The 13207-nt window shown below is 39.7% G+C and overlaps 1 pseudogene; it reads right to left on the reverse strand.

The window, feature by feature from the left end:
* Nucleotides 1-12105: 12105 nt before the first annotated feature.
* LOC100411517 (calponin-2 pseudogene) lies at nt 12106-13006 on the reverse strand (annotated as a pseudogene).
* Between the last annotated feature and the right edge of the window lie 201 nt (nt 13007-13207).

Raw genomic sequence — 13207 nt, forward strand, 5'->3', positions numbered from 1 at the left:
TTTTCTAAGAAGTCATTAGCCAGCAGGTCTTTTTCTAATTTTTCTTTAGCATCAATTTTGTATATTAATGAAAACCATTATTTTGAAATATTTAACTGATGAGGAAAAGAATGATCAAAGAATTGAGATAATTTAGCCTAAAGAAGTAAAGCCTAAGAAATGATTGAGCTTAAAAAAACTGTGCAGAAAGCAACTATTTCCCAATTCTTTAAAGATACCGAAGTTGGAAACCAGCCCAAGTTTGGAGGAGAATTGCGCATTTTTGAAGTTTTAATAGCATATACTGTATTGCTTTGACAGGATGACTTGCATGGTGGTTAATGGATTCTTCCATCAAAAACAAGTGTGAGACTTTCAGCTCCTGAATACATTTTTTGCTCCCCCAGTTGGCCAACAAACATTTTAATAGGTGACCCTTATGATTGACAGTTTTCACAAGCAGTAGTACAAGATGACCAGTTTAATTTAAATTTCAGATACACTGGATATTTTTAGTATTAGTATATCCAGACAATATCTGGGAAATATTAGGTTGACGCAAAGATAATTTAGTATTTATGCTAAAAAAGTGGGTTTTATCTAAGATTCAAATTCCACTGAGCAGCCTGTATTTTCTTTTCTTTTCTTTCTTTCTTTTTTTTTTTCGAGGCAGTGTCTTGCTCTGTCACCAGGCTGGAGTGCAGTGGCACGATCTTGGCCCACTGCAACCTCCACCTTCCGGGTTCAAGGGATTATCTTGCCTCAGCCTCCTAAGTAGCTGGGACTACAGGCGCACGTCACCACACCCAGCTAATTTATGTATTTTTAGTAGATATGGGGTTTCACCATGTTGGCCAGGATGGTCTCGATCTCTTGACTCAATTCTATTTCTGTGATGTGCCAGGTAGCTAAACAAGCCAATTTGCCATAATCACCATATCCAATAATGTTCTTGATAATGGGTGCAGACACATTTTTATGAATACAGCCATGTTTTTTCAAACAAATAATATGCAAACCCTGAATATACAAGGTAGATAAACAGCAAGCTTTGGTTTGGTCATATTGGAGGGTGAAGGATTTATAGGGGCTGCGGATTTAGCATCATCTAGGTCTTCTCTTTCTCTCTAAGATGGTAGAGTGTGTTTTGGGTAGAGTGTGTGGGGCATCCTCAAATTAAGGGGAGACTCTTATCGAGTGGAATAAAAATTTTGGGGTCATACCTACTTGTAATAGGTGCAACCATTTACGTTAGTGATCCGTGATGACTGGGCTAATTCAAAATAGGTTAACAAAGAGTAATTCTAATTGAAGCATACTCACGTGTATCATTCATATGTGGCATAACAGTGTAAGACTTTTCTGAAATATGAATATCAGATATATAGGAGAAGAAACATATGTTTTATATGTATTTTCAATACTTTCTCAGATAAGGGAATGTTTGATCTAAAAACAATGAATGGAACATGCATTAAGTACCTACAACCTACTCTGAATTATCTAAAAACTGTCAGAAAGAAAATGATGAGTAAAAATCATCATTGTTCTCTGGAATTCATTGTCAAGTAGGGGAGAATGATGTGTCCATAAACAGCTCTATTCTAAGGCGTATTGAGATAAATGCCATTTTTCATTTTGCTGGCTTAAAAGACAACAGGTATAATGTGTTAGACAGGAATAATTCTATCAAAATGGAACTAAGGTAGCTTTACCTAGTTCTCTGTATTTATAGCTAATAGAGTCTTTCTAGGTAGAGTTTAATGTGAAAAGAAAGAAGAGTAGGAAAGGATGACTTTTAGCTAGGGAATGGGGAAAGAAAACATTATGCTCCATGAAAGAAATAGTATTTCAGCGTTCACTTGAAGACAGCTAGAATGTTGAAAGCTGCAGATGGAAAAAGATATTCCAGGAAGGTGGAACAATAGCAACAATTATTTGCTGTTCATTGAGTTCGAAAATTAAGTGATCAGAGAGCTTAGCAAATGCAATTTCTATGTCTTGACCATGTGAAATATAGATTAAATTGGGTGAAGGAATGACTTTGAAGTGAGTAAATAGCGACAGAGTAAAGAAAGAGAGTAGCCGTAACAAGATAGAGCCATCGGGTTGAGAGATTATTATTGTCATTATGGTTTTTGGACAAAACTCAAGGACTTCAACTCTTCTTCATAGCAGTAAAGACTGAAAGCCTTGCCTGATTCTCAATATGTATGATTTAGTGTGTGTATCTAATGTAAGATTCCAGGGATGTAATGATAGGTGGCAAAAATACCTGAACAAAAAAAAAAGATGTCTGATGCCTCTGGTTCTAGCAACTCTAGTGCTTGCACACCTTCAACAGGTAAGAAGGGTTAAACATTTTTCTCTTCATAAGCACTCCGAAATATTGAAATCCTGATTTCGTTTCAACATGTTAGATGGAAAAGTGGTTTGTAAACTTAAAGTTACTTGTCATACTTAACAGAAAGTGGGGGCTAAGTCCTCTAATCTTGTTCAGACATAAAATCTGAAGGTTGAAATGTTGCAAACCAAAGATGATAATGTCTTTGGTAAATTTATAACAACTCAATATGGTGTGTGTCTCTAATTTCTAATTTCAGACAGACACACACAGATTTTATACATAATAAATATGTATATATATGTGCATATATATGTACACAAATACACCCTTACATATATACAATCTATGTATACATAGATATATAGATGGATATAAAAATGTATCTGAATAGACACAGATAAATGCATTCTATACATCTCAGGGAAGTAAACTTGTATTTATATACAGTAAGTCTTCACTTAATGTTGTAAGAGATTCTTAGAAAATGCAACTTTAAAATGACATCATGAAACCAATTTTTTTCTCATCACCATTATAGTGTAGCAACTTTGAATGAAAATAATATTACTCAAGAACCTGCTATGTGTTGTTTTTCTTAAAGTTGCAAGTTCCAAGAACCTACTGATAATGTCGAGGACTTACTGTGTGTGTATATCTATACATATATATGTCTACATATATGCATATATACATGATGTTACTGAGGGCTTACTATGTGTATGTGTGTGCACATGCATACTCCCACATTATATATTTTAATCAATCAAGTAATTATGAAAATTATGGTAGTATATTCCCTGTGGAGTAAAAGGATTCCAGGAGATTGATCTAGAATCCCTATAAAAATCAAGAGTATAATTAGTTACAAAAATACATCTGTAAATTTGCAAAAGTAAATTCTTTACTATTTTTGTATTTTTGAGCAATAAAATGCTTGCCATTAGCCAAATAAAAAAAATGCAAAGCTAGACAGCCTGCAAAGATAGAGAGAAGCTAAGTGAAAAAAATTCACCTATTTTTATGGAAATGACATCATGCCCAGGTCTACTAAATGCTGGTTTTAATGCATCATGCATTTTACAAGCCCCAAAATTCACTTACATTTTGGAGGCACAATTACATTTTAGGGGAAGAGCATTGCTGAATACAAAATGTTCTTTTCCTCCTGATGAACGGAATACAGAGTGGTAACACACTTTCTGGACCTGCTGCATTGGATGTAGTCCATTAACAAAGGACTGGTTTTGAATTCATCAATCCTCCTGATTTTTAGGCCATCATGCACTTTCCTGTCAAAAAGATTTGGTCTAATATATCTATGCTGAAGTTTGCACTCTGACAACTTTACATATCATGTTGGCTTTTATGTCATTTGAGCGAATTAATCAATCCCTAAAAACTCAATGACTCATTAAAAGCATTTCATCAAAAAAATTGCTATTATTCCCCTTCCATTTCATAAACCTTACTAAAAATGCTTTTACACAGCATTAGTTGAATAATGCAAAATTCAATGCAAAATGTGCAATGCAGTAACATTGACCTGGAAAATGCGTATGTCACCAACCAAGATTTACATTAGTAAAGATGGAATATTAAGCATAAACTACGATAAAATGAAAATAAAAACTTAGAATTGATCCTTGCTGTTCTTGTTCATTTTATGCTGACTGTAACAAAGAAGAAGGGAAGGAATTCCTAAGTTTATTTTTGCATGGATTTTCTGATTATTAATCAAAACAATATTTGTCAAAGTATACCTTGATTGTATAATTATGGTAACTTCCTAAAAATTAGCTGGTGCATCTGTATTAGGACTATATTTGGTTGTTTTTATGAATAAATGCTATAAATGTAAAATGAGTCAAACCTCAAGCCTTTGAGATCATACCAAAGAATACTGCAGAATTACAGAGATTAGAACATTTTTAAACCAGAAATTTATTATAATTTCTGAACACTGATTCTCTTGATTGCTTTCAAATGGCATTTTGTTAACATGATAAATAGGGGTACTACGTGTGTATGTGAACATGCAACCACACACGTGCATATATATATATGGAGAGTGTTACATGAGCTCAACAGTCGTGTTAATTTAATGCAACACTTATACTTTTTGACACACATATATAAAAATTGTGCACTTAATTAGACAGACACAATTCAACTTTCTGTTTGCAGACCTAAATGTCCAGTACACATAAAGCATGAAGATAGTATATTCACATTCTGCAAATCCCTCTGCATTTTTCAATACCTCTTCAAGTTCTGTTCTTAATGTTCCTCCTAGAGTTTTGCAGGCTAAGTAAGCAACATATTAATTGTCATAGAAACCTCTGAAGCTGCATGGGTCCCAGGCCCCATTCTAGTTTCTCTGATTTGAGACATTCTCAAGGCCTTGCTTGCTTATATGAGGTAGACCAGATTCCTCACTGAGCTCTGGGGATCAATCCTATTTTGTCTTTCCGGGATCCTCTGCCGAAAAATGGAATGTCCTACTGGCCAGATTAAATTTTTCTTTAAGGGATGCCTTGAGACTGGGCTCCTTCTGAAAAATAAAGCGTTTAAACGACAAAGGTCAGTTTCCTTGGACTGGTTATTTTCTAGAGGACCTTATAGTTGGTTCTTCTACCATGTCAGATATTCAAATACTTATTTATACGTGAGTGTCATTCTTGAAATGCATCATAGGACAAAGAAGAATGTGGCGACACACATTTGTAGTGGCTTGTCCAACACTTTTTATTAGAATGTAACTTCATTGTTCATGGGTCCATAAGGCTATATTCATGAAGCCAATTCACTTAAAATATTGCATGTGTGATATGTCAAAGGGAAAGGAGCGTCCAAGACAGATGCATACTCATTTGTACTGATTTTATAAAATGCACTGGAGTGCAGAAAACATCTAAATGAGCAGTCTACTCTTGCCTTGCCTGAGAAATGTCTCAAAGAAGAATAAAGAAGATAAGAAGGAGGGCAGATGTCAAACCAAGGGGGATCATGTCAAACCAAAGATGTATCAGATAAGGGGAAATTTGCTTGAATCATAAGTGTTTCCATTGAAATTCTCAATGGTTACTATGTAAACTTGAGTTCAAAGAGAGTCAGTAAAGAAGTGTAAAGTAGTATGAAGGTCTGTTGTAGCCTCGAAGGAGGAAAGTTGGGCATAATCCCCCTGCAGGAACTCAGACTATATACATTAAGGGTTAGAGAGAACTGAAGTTAGTGCTTAGTAGACCTGGGTTTGTGCAACAGAAAAGATAAACAAAACAAACCTCTGTGTACAAAGCAAAGTGTCATGAGGCTTTTTCAAGTAGGAAAGGAGATAAGCGCTTCTTCCTTTTCCATAGATATCAATGCCAGAGTTTGCTTATGAGAACAGGGAGGAGGCAAGTCAAGTAAATAATCTCTTGTATGAAAACACATACAATGGAAAAAGGATGGGTCCGTCAAAGGAGAGCTATAGTCCAGATGGACCCTCATGTTTACAGAGACGATAAGGGAAGATACTCAAACCAGAAAAGAGCCATCCCTAAAGAAACTATTGAAGTAGAACATATTGATAGAAAGGGGTTTACCTTCTATGTATCCGACTCAGTGAATCGTGGTTGAAAGCCAAAGCTAATCTCTGCAAGGATAGATACCCAGTTTGTGTAGCAGCTTATGCTGCACTTGAAGGTGATTGTGTGACAGGGAAGTTTCAGGGATAGAGGATGGCAGAGTCAGTGATCAAGTGTGATTTCCTCAGTCTATCAGCCAGGCGCTGAGCTTTCTGCTACCCTCCCTTACTTGAGCCCAAATGTGCCCGGCAGGATCTGCGCACCAAGGGGAATACTTGGCAATCACAAAGAAACTTGGCCTTTGTGGCTTCCCAAGGGATTGTTTAGAACACCTGTAGTTCAGGTAATCTGTCCAAACCTAGTTTTGGCCCCAAATTCAGGGGCACACTCACAGTCATTTAGGAGCATGTAGAATAGAAGTTGTTCTTTCATCACTGGTTTTTTGCATATGGATGTGTTTTAGGAGGCAGATGAAATAATACAGACACATACAGGCTGGAGTCTCTACCCATGAGTACTAGAGGAGCTTAGGAGACAGCCTGGGCATTAGAAGAGAAAGGGATGGATCTCAGGCATGACCAGTTCCCCAAACCCCCTCTCCAGTTCACCCCCGCCCCATTCCCCAATCAGTTTGTACCTGTCCTTCCAGGTTGTTATAAAGCTGTGTTTTGTTAAAATAGAAATACGGAATATACATTATTTTACTCATTTGCTTGGTTCTAATTTTAAAATATGTAGACATAGATTAGATGAATTGCCTTAGGATTGTTTCCCTGGGCTTGGAAAACAAAAAGCCAAGTCTGGTCAGGATCAAAGTCCAGGACCTCCAAATCCAAGCTCTCTGTGTGCCACTCAACTCCCTCTCGGAACGTATGGGAAGAGAGAAATGGCATTGAAAATAGATAAAAGAATTGAGAAGGCATTGGACGGAAAAAGGAATGGGAACAATGTCTTCATTATCTATTGTTATGGGGCGGCATGTCACACTTTGCTTTCTGTTACGGTATTGGATGCTATCACATATGCTCTGCTATGTTGTATTATGTCAGATTATGTTATATGCTGTGCTGTGCTGCACTATGTGTCATGACTTATGCGATACTTTGCTATGCTATGCTGTTAGGTTACATGCTATGCTACGTTGTGTTTTATGCTGTAGTATATGTTATGTTGTTATGCTGTATTATAGCTGTGTTATACTGTTGTTATATGTCATGTTATGCTGTTATATGTCCTGTTATGCTATTCTGTGTTATAATTCATGCTACGCTCTTCTATGCTATGACATGTTAGATTATATGTTATACTGTATTATGCTGTTACCTGTTATGCTGTTCTATACTGTGCTAGTCTATGATATGTTTTATATTATGATGTTATGTGATATATTTTGGTATGTTGTACTACTATTTGCTATGTTTTATGCTGTGATGTAAGTGTTAGTGAAATGGGAAAGGTTCCCTTGTTTCCCTTGCAGGGCATGCGATAAGGGTGTGGCTCACTTCTTCGGTGCCCTGCTGATCAAATCTCTAGGGAAGCATATAGACGGACAGGCTGTGGGGTTCCAACTGCACAGCAGTGTCTACTGGTGAATATTTACAGTTTCTGAAGCCCCAGTGGGTGTGTATTACAGGCTGCTCTTTTAGTTTGCCTATAAGCAGCTTGTGTTGACCAACTTAATTATACCCTCTATTTTGTTGTAAGGACAGAGGGCTTTCTGTATCCTGGGTTCTTGCCTTGGTATACTGGAAGAATTGGATCACACTGGGCTTGGAGAATGAATGCAAAGTTTTATTGAGTGGAGGTAGCTTTCAGCTGATGGAGGAGTCAAAAGGGAGATGGTTTTCTCCTGGAGTTGGGCTGCTCAGCAGCCCCTTATCTCCTCAAACTGCCCAGGCCTAACTCCACCATGTGCCACTGGTAGATGGCCCACCGGTGTGCCGGTGCCGGTAGGTGTGCTGGTACCTGTCCACGAGCTCTTCTGCTGGCGTGCTTGTGTCTTCTTCCGCCGATGTGCTCCTCTCGTCGTCTGGCCACCTGTGTGTCTACCTGCTAAGATCTCAGGTTTTTATAGGCCTGGGATAGGGGTGTGGTGGGCCAGGGTGGTTTTAGAAAATGAAACATTTGGGCAGGAAAGCAAGAGTGCCTGTCCTCACCTAGTTCCATGGGGGTGGAGCCCTAGCCAGGGACCCACCTTTCTCTACCCAGTACTTCCCTTCCCTGTTCTATGTCATTTAAAGTGACCATGCTCTTCCTTTCCCAGCACTCCCATATCATTTGGTTTATGCTTAATGCTATGTTACATGTTATGGCAGGCTATGCTATAATATGTTCTATGTTAGCTATGCTGTGCTATCTATCATTCTGTTTTGTGTTTTCCTATGCTGTGCTACATTGCTTTACGCCATGTCATGCACTCTTTTGTTATGTCATATGTCATGCTGTGCTAGCTTATGTTGTAATATATGTTATACAAGGCCAGGCTATGTTATTTTATATGCTATGTATGTTACGTTATACATTATGTTATGCTATCCTATGCTTTGTTAGGTGTTGTGCTAGGTTATGATATGTCATATTATGCAATGCTTGTTATGTATGTTATGTGATGCACGTTAGGTTATGCACATTATGTTTTAATATGCAATGTATGTTATATGATTCATATTATGTAATGCATATTATGGCATGTTTGTTAAAAAAGGCAGGATTGAAAGGACTTTGAGGTAATCAAGGGCAAGTAAAAATGGTTCCAGTGAGGGAACAAGACTTACAATCAATACAGATTGAGGGATTCCTATAGATTCTAGGCCAAGAAGTAGAGCAGCTGAAAAAGTTTCATTTATGATATTACAGGAAAATACAGTTATTTTCTCACAATGGATGAGGAAATCTAAGGCTGCACTCAAGAGATAACTTTATATCTAACAGGAGACAGAATCAGGGAAAGATGTCAAGCTTATGAAGAATAAAAATGAACAAGTTCAGAACAGACCACAGCAAATTAACAATAATGGAAGAGTTTTTCCCTTCAACGTATTCAGAGAAAAGAGAAAATTGACACGGCAAATGAAGGCGTGGAAAAACAAAATATGAAGTGACATCTATTAAGTAAAGTGATAGCCTTTCCTACAACGTTATGTGAAATCATACTGGGATCAGATCAACTGACAAGGGTAGTGAGGGATATATCTTGCCAAATTTTTATTGTACAATAGGAATAGTAATGTCTAAGAAAGCAGCTAATCCAACGAGATCAATAAGGAGGGACTACAGTGAATGCAAGATGGTAATAGGAAAGCCCAGTTAAATAGTTTAAAGACTGCGTTAAAAGTATGATGTAAAAAAATAAAGTTGTGGCTGGGCACAGTGGCTCCTGCCTGTAATCCGAACACTTTGTGAGGCTGAGGCAGGAGGATCTCTTGAGGCCAGGAGTTCAAGACCAGGCTGAGCAGCATATTGAGACCCCATCTCTAAAAGTAACAAGAAAAATAAATTAGCCAGGCACGGTGGTGTGCGCCTGTAGTCCCAGTTACTTGGAAGGCTAAGGCAGGAGGATCACTTGAAGACAGGAGCTTGAAACCAGCCTGGGAAGCATGGTGAAAACCTGCATCTACAAAAAAATTAAAAAATTTCTGGGCGTGCTGATGCATGCTTGTATTTCCAGCTACTTGGAAGACTGAGGGTGGGAGGATTGCTTGAGCCCTGAGATGTCAAGGCTTCCGTGAGCTATGGTTGCACCACTTACCTCCAACTTGGGCAATAGAGTGAGTCTCTGTCTCAAAAAAAAAAAAAAAAAAAAAAAAAAAAAGATGAAAGAAAACAAAGGCAAGTTGTGACTATTAATTCTTTTGCTGGAGTTCTTGGGAAAATGAAATAGAATGGTATGCATCCTGACCCAGGAGAGCAGGGATAGCTAAATGAATTACATGATACTCCAAATACAGAAACACATGCACTACGTTGATTACATTGTTTTTGTTAATTTGATATAATGGATGGCTTTTTCATTAGTAAATAACATAATAATTATCATGGATCAGTTTTGTTTTGACTTTCATGATATTTCCTGAAATAATTGGCTGTAACTCCTTCAGAAAAGGACTTAGTAACAGACTCAGAGAAAGTTATTTTTCAAACTCTAATAAAGAGTATCAGGCATTGGATACAGAATTAAAAGGTTGGTGATGCTTGTTTGAATCACAATGCTTGCTGCATTTCTATTTATCAGAAACCCAAACCATTCTGGTCCCCTTTGTATATTTTGGAGATAAAGGAGTGAAAAACATGAACACACCAGAGTTGAGACTATATTAAAATCAGAGCATCGAATATTATCATTTCTCTCTCAGCCAAAGAAAATGGTTCTTTGAAGCCATCCAGCCTTATAAACAAATGGCACTAATATGCTAGGGTTTAATGGAGAAGGGACATCATTAAATGGTTTGTTATGACCTAAATGAATGTCAAGGAAAGCTCCGACTTCTTTCGAGGCTCAGTGATTTCTCATCCAATTTCTTTCTTTTTACCTTGGCAGAATGACAGCTCGGTACATTATTTTCCCTCTCATCACCTTTATCTCTTGATAGGCAAAGGAATTTATTTTTAAACAAAGGTCATACAAATGACAAGCTTTGGATGTCTGGTCAGGCAGAAAATATACGTAGATAAATAGATGAGTTGCACGACAATTGTTAGGCAAAATATTTGGGGAAGCTGAAAATGGCAATGGTAATGGAAAGGTAACAGGCTTCTAACATTTGCTGAATAGTCTTTAAATGCTGACGGTCTGTGGTGTCCTAAATTCCAAATATGCAAATAGGTCCAACATCTGAAGTTGTTTTTCCACTAATGAGCACACCTTCTTTAGTAAGGCTGTCTGTGTCAGCATAGGGCATCTTATTACTGCTGGATTCTGGGCAAAGCCTGGCTTTCCAAGGCTCCAAGAATCATACATCATTTCTGGGGAAACTGAGGGTGGAGGAAGCCTCAGGGTGACTCAATCATGCATGATATCCTTGCCTCCTGAGGAAAGAATTGTGTGGTCCATTTTTCTTTCATCTACATAGCAACTTGGGAACAAATGGGTGTCCACAATCAGCTGCTCCTCTTAAAATGCATAATGAAAAATATCAACAAACTTGCTTATCAGTCCCTAAAACCCGAACAGGCCAAGTCACCAGCTGCACATTGGAAGACCACTGCTGACTTTGCTTTTTTTTTTTGGCTTGCTGTTGACAATTCTGATGTATTTTTGGCTTTCTGAGGAATACCGGGTACTGCACCTCTCTCTTCAGCAGCGCACGATATCGCTTCTTCTTCTATCTGCATCATTTTAAACAGCACGGTCAAATATATGCTTGTGATCTATTTACTATTTTTAAAGCTTAGGGGAAGTGGAAGTTTTAAAATATAATTTTCACTGTTTTAAAAAATGTTTTATATTTAAAATTAAGTTTTATAAAATACAGAGAAATATCTCCCCAAATTACTATCTAGGGAGAACTATATGGTGATGGTACACAATATATATGGGGAGGGCAAGGTAGCATGGAGACTGGATCAGGCTTAGCCTCAACAACTCAGAATTCTGCTTCCTTGTACAGACCTCGCTTTCCCCACCAGGCCCCGGGGCAGGTCTGAGGGTCTGAGATCTATTGGTCAGAGGGTCCTAGGGGAATCCAGCCACTTGGGAGCCTGAGACATTTAGTATCGTGGCCAGGCATCCTTTCCAGGGGACTCATTTCCCAGCACCCTCTCCACTGTCCCCACCCCATTCCTCAGGAAAAAAAAAGATATATTTCCTTTGTTAATACTTCCTGAAACTTTTTCGGGTACAGAAGCCACAAACTGATCAGGTGACAAAAGTGAGAAGAGGCGAGGCAACCGGAAACCTTCAGGGATCGGTTCCCTCCAAGCCCAGGCCTGTTCTCCCAAGCACAGCTCTGCCCACAGTCTGGACGTGCCAGCAGGGACCCTGACCCTACAAGTATTGAGATACAGCCTTGACCCCTTCCCCACCAGCCCGGTGGCTCAGTGCTGCGAAGGACCAAGGCAAGGGGGAAAAAGCCCTGCTGCCTGATTCTAGGAGCCACTCACAGACCCTCGACTGATTGGCAGCACTGAACAGGTTAAGAAAAAAAGGTTGAAAACACAGAAAAACCCAAAAACCCAGATGGGGAGACGACGTGGGGAGAGAGCATGCTGGGAGCCTCAGTATCCGGCGTCTTCCTGGTAGTAAGGGGATATTCAGGGACCCGGCAGTTGCCACCATTGGAGGGAGCCCCATCGGCCACTGTGCTTTGCGGGCAGTACTTGGGGTCGTATATCTGCCGGCCCAGGCCCAAGACTTGATCGCTCTAGTTGGTGCCCTGCGTGTAGCCCTTCTGCAGGGACATGGAGGAGTTATCACACTTGTCGGTTCCCAGTTTGGTGTCATAGATGTGCCGCTGCATCCCGGGAGCTGTCATGCCCACCTGGCTAGCAGACTTGTTGGTGCCCATCTGGAGGCTGATGGTCGAGTGGTCCATCAGGGGCAGGATGTGGTTTTTGGGGTCTTAGAGATGGCTCCTTGTGCCGTACATGGTCATGCCCGACTGGTGGCGATTTGTTGGTGCCCATCTGCAGCCTGATGATGCACTGGGCGGTCTTCATGGTGGCGTCGTCGAAGTTCCGCTCCTACTTCTCCGTGTATTTAATGCCGATTTCCACCCTGCTCTGCAGACCCTTAGTCTTGGCCTTCCCTGCCAGGGCGAGAAGAGACACCTGCACCTGCGTCATGTTCCCACTCTCAAACAGGTCGTTGGCCTTGAACAGGTCCACGGGGTTCATGCTGCAGCTGACTCTGGCCTTGATGAAGTTGGAAAGGTTTTCTAGCTGGTGCCAGTTCTGCATGGAGCAGTTGATCTTGGGGTCTGAGCCTGGCTATAGCTTGTTCATGAGTGGGCGTCCTTCAGGCCCTTCTGGAAGTCGGAGCCGATGGAGAGGCCGGTGAGTTCCTCTATCCAGCTGCGGAGCTCTGCCTCCTTCTGGGCGTCATACTTGGACAGGAGCCGGTTCTTGACCTTGGCCGACAGCCCGTACAAGGGGCCTTGTTGAACTGCGTGGAGCTCATGGTTGGCGGGCACGACGGCAGGACGGGGCCAGATGAGACGGGACTCATATATATTTTTTAATGACCAACATTCTTGTGTTTCTAAGATAAACCCAAATTGATTGTGATGGATTTTTTTTAACCTAGTTGAATTCACTTTTCCATTTTCATTTAGGATATTTACAATCATGTTCATAACTATGTTGTTACAGGTTTCTTATA

This window comes from Callithrix jacchus, chromosome X (genome assembly GCF_049354715.1).
Source record: "Callithrix jacchus isolate 240 chromosome X, calJac240_pri, whole genome shotgun sequence".
In the NCBI taxonomy this organism is placed as follows: domain Eukaryota; kingdom Metazoa; phylum Chordata; class Mammalia; order Primates; family Cebidae; genus Callithrix; species Callithrix jacchus.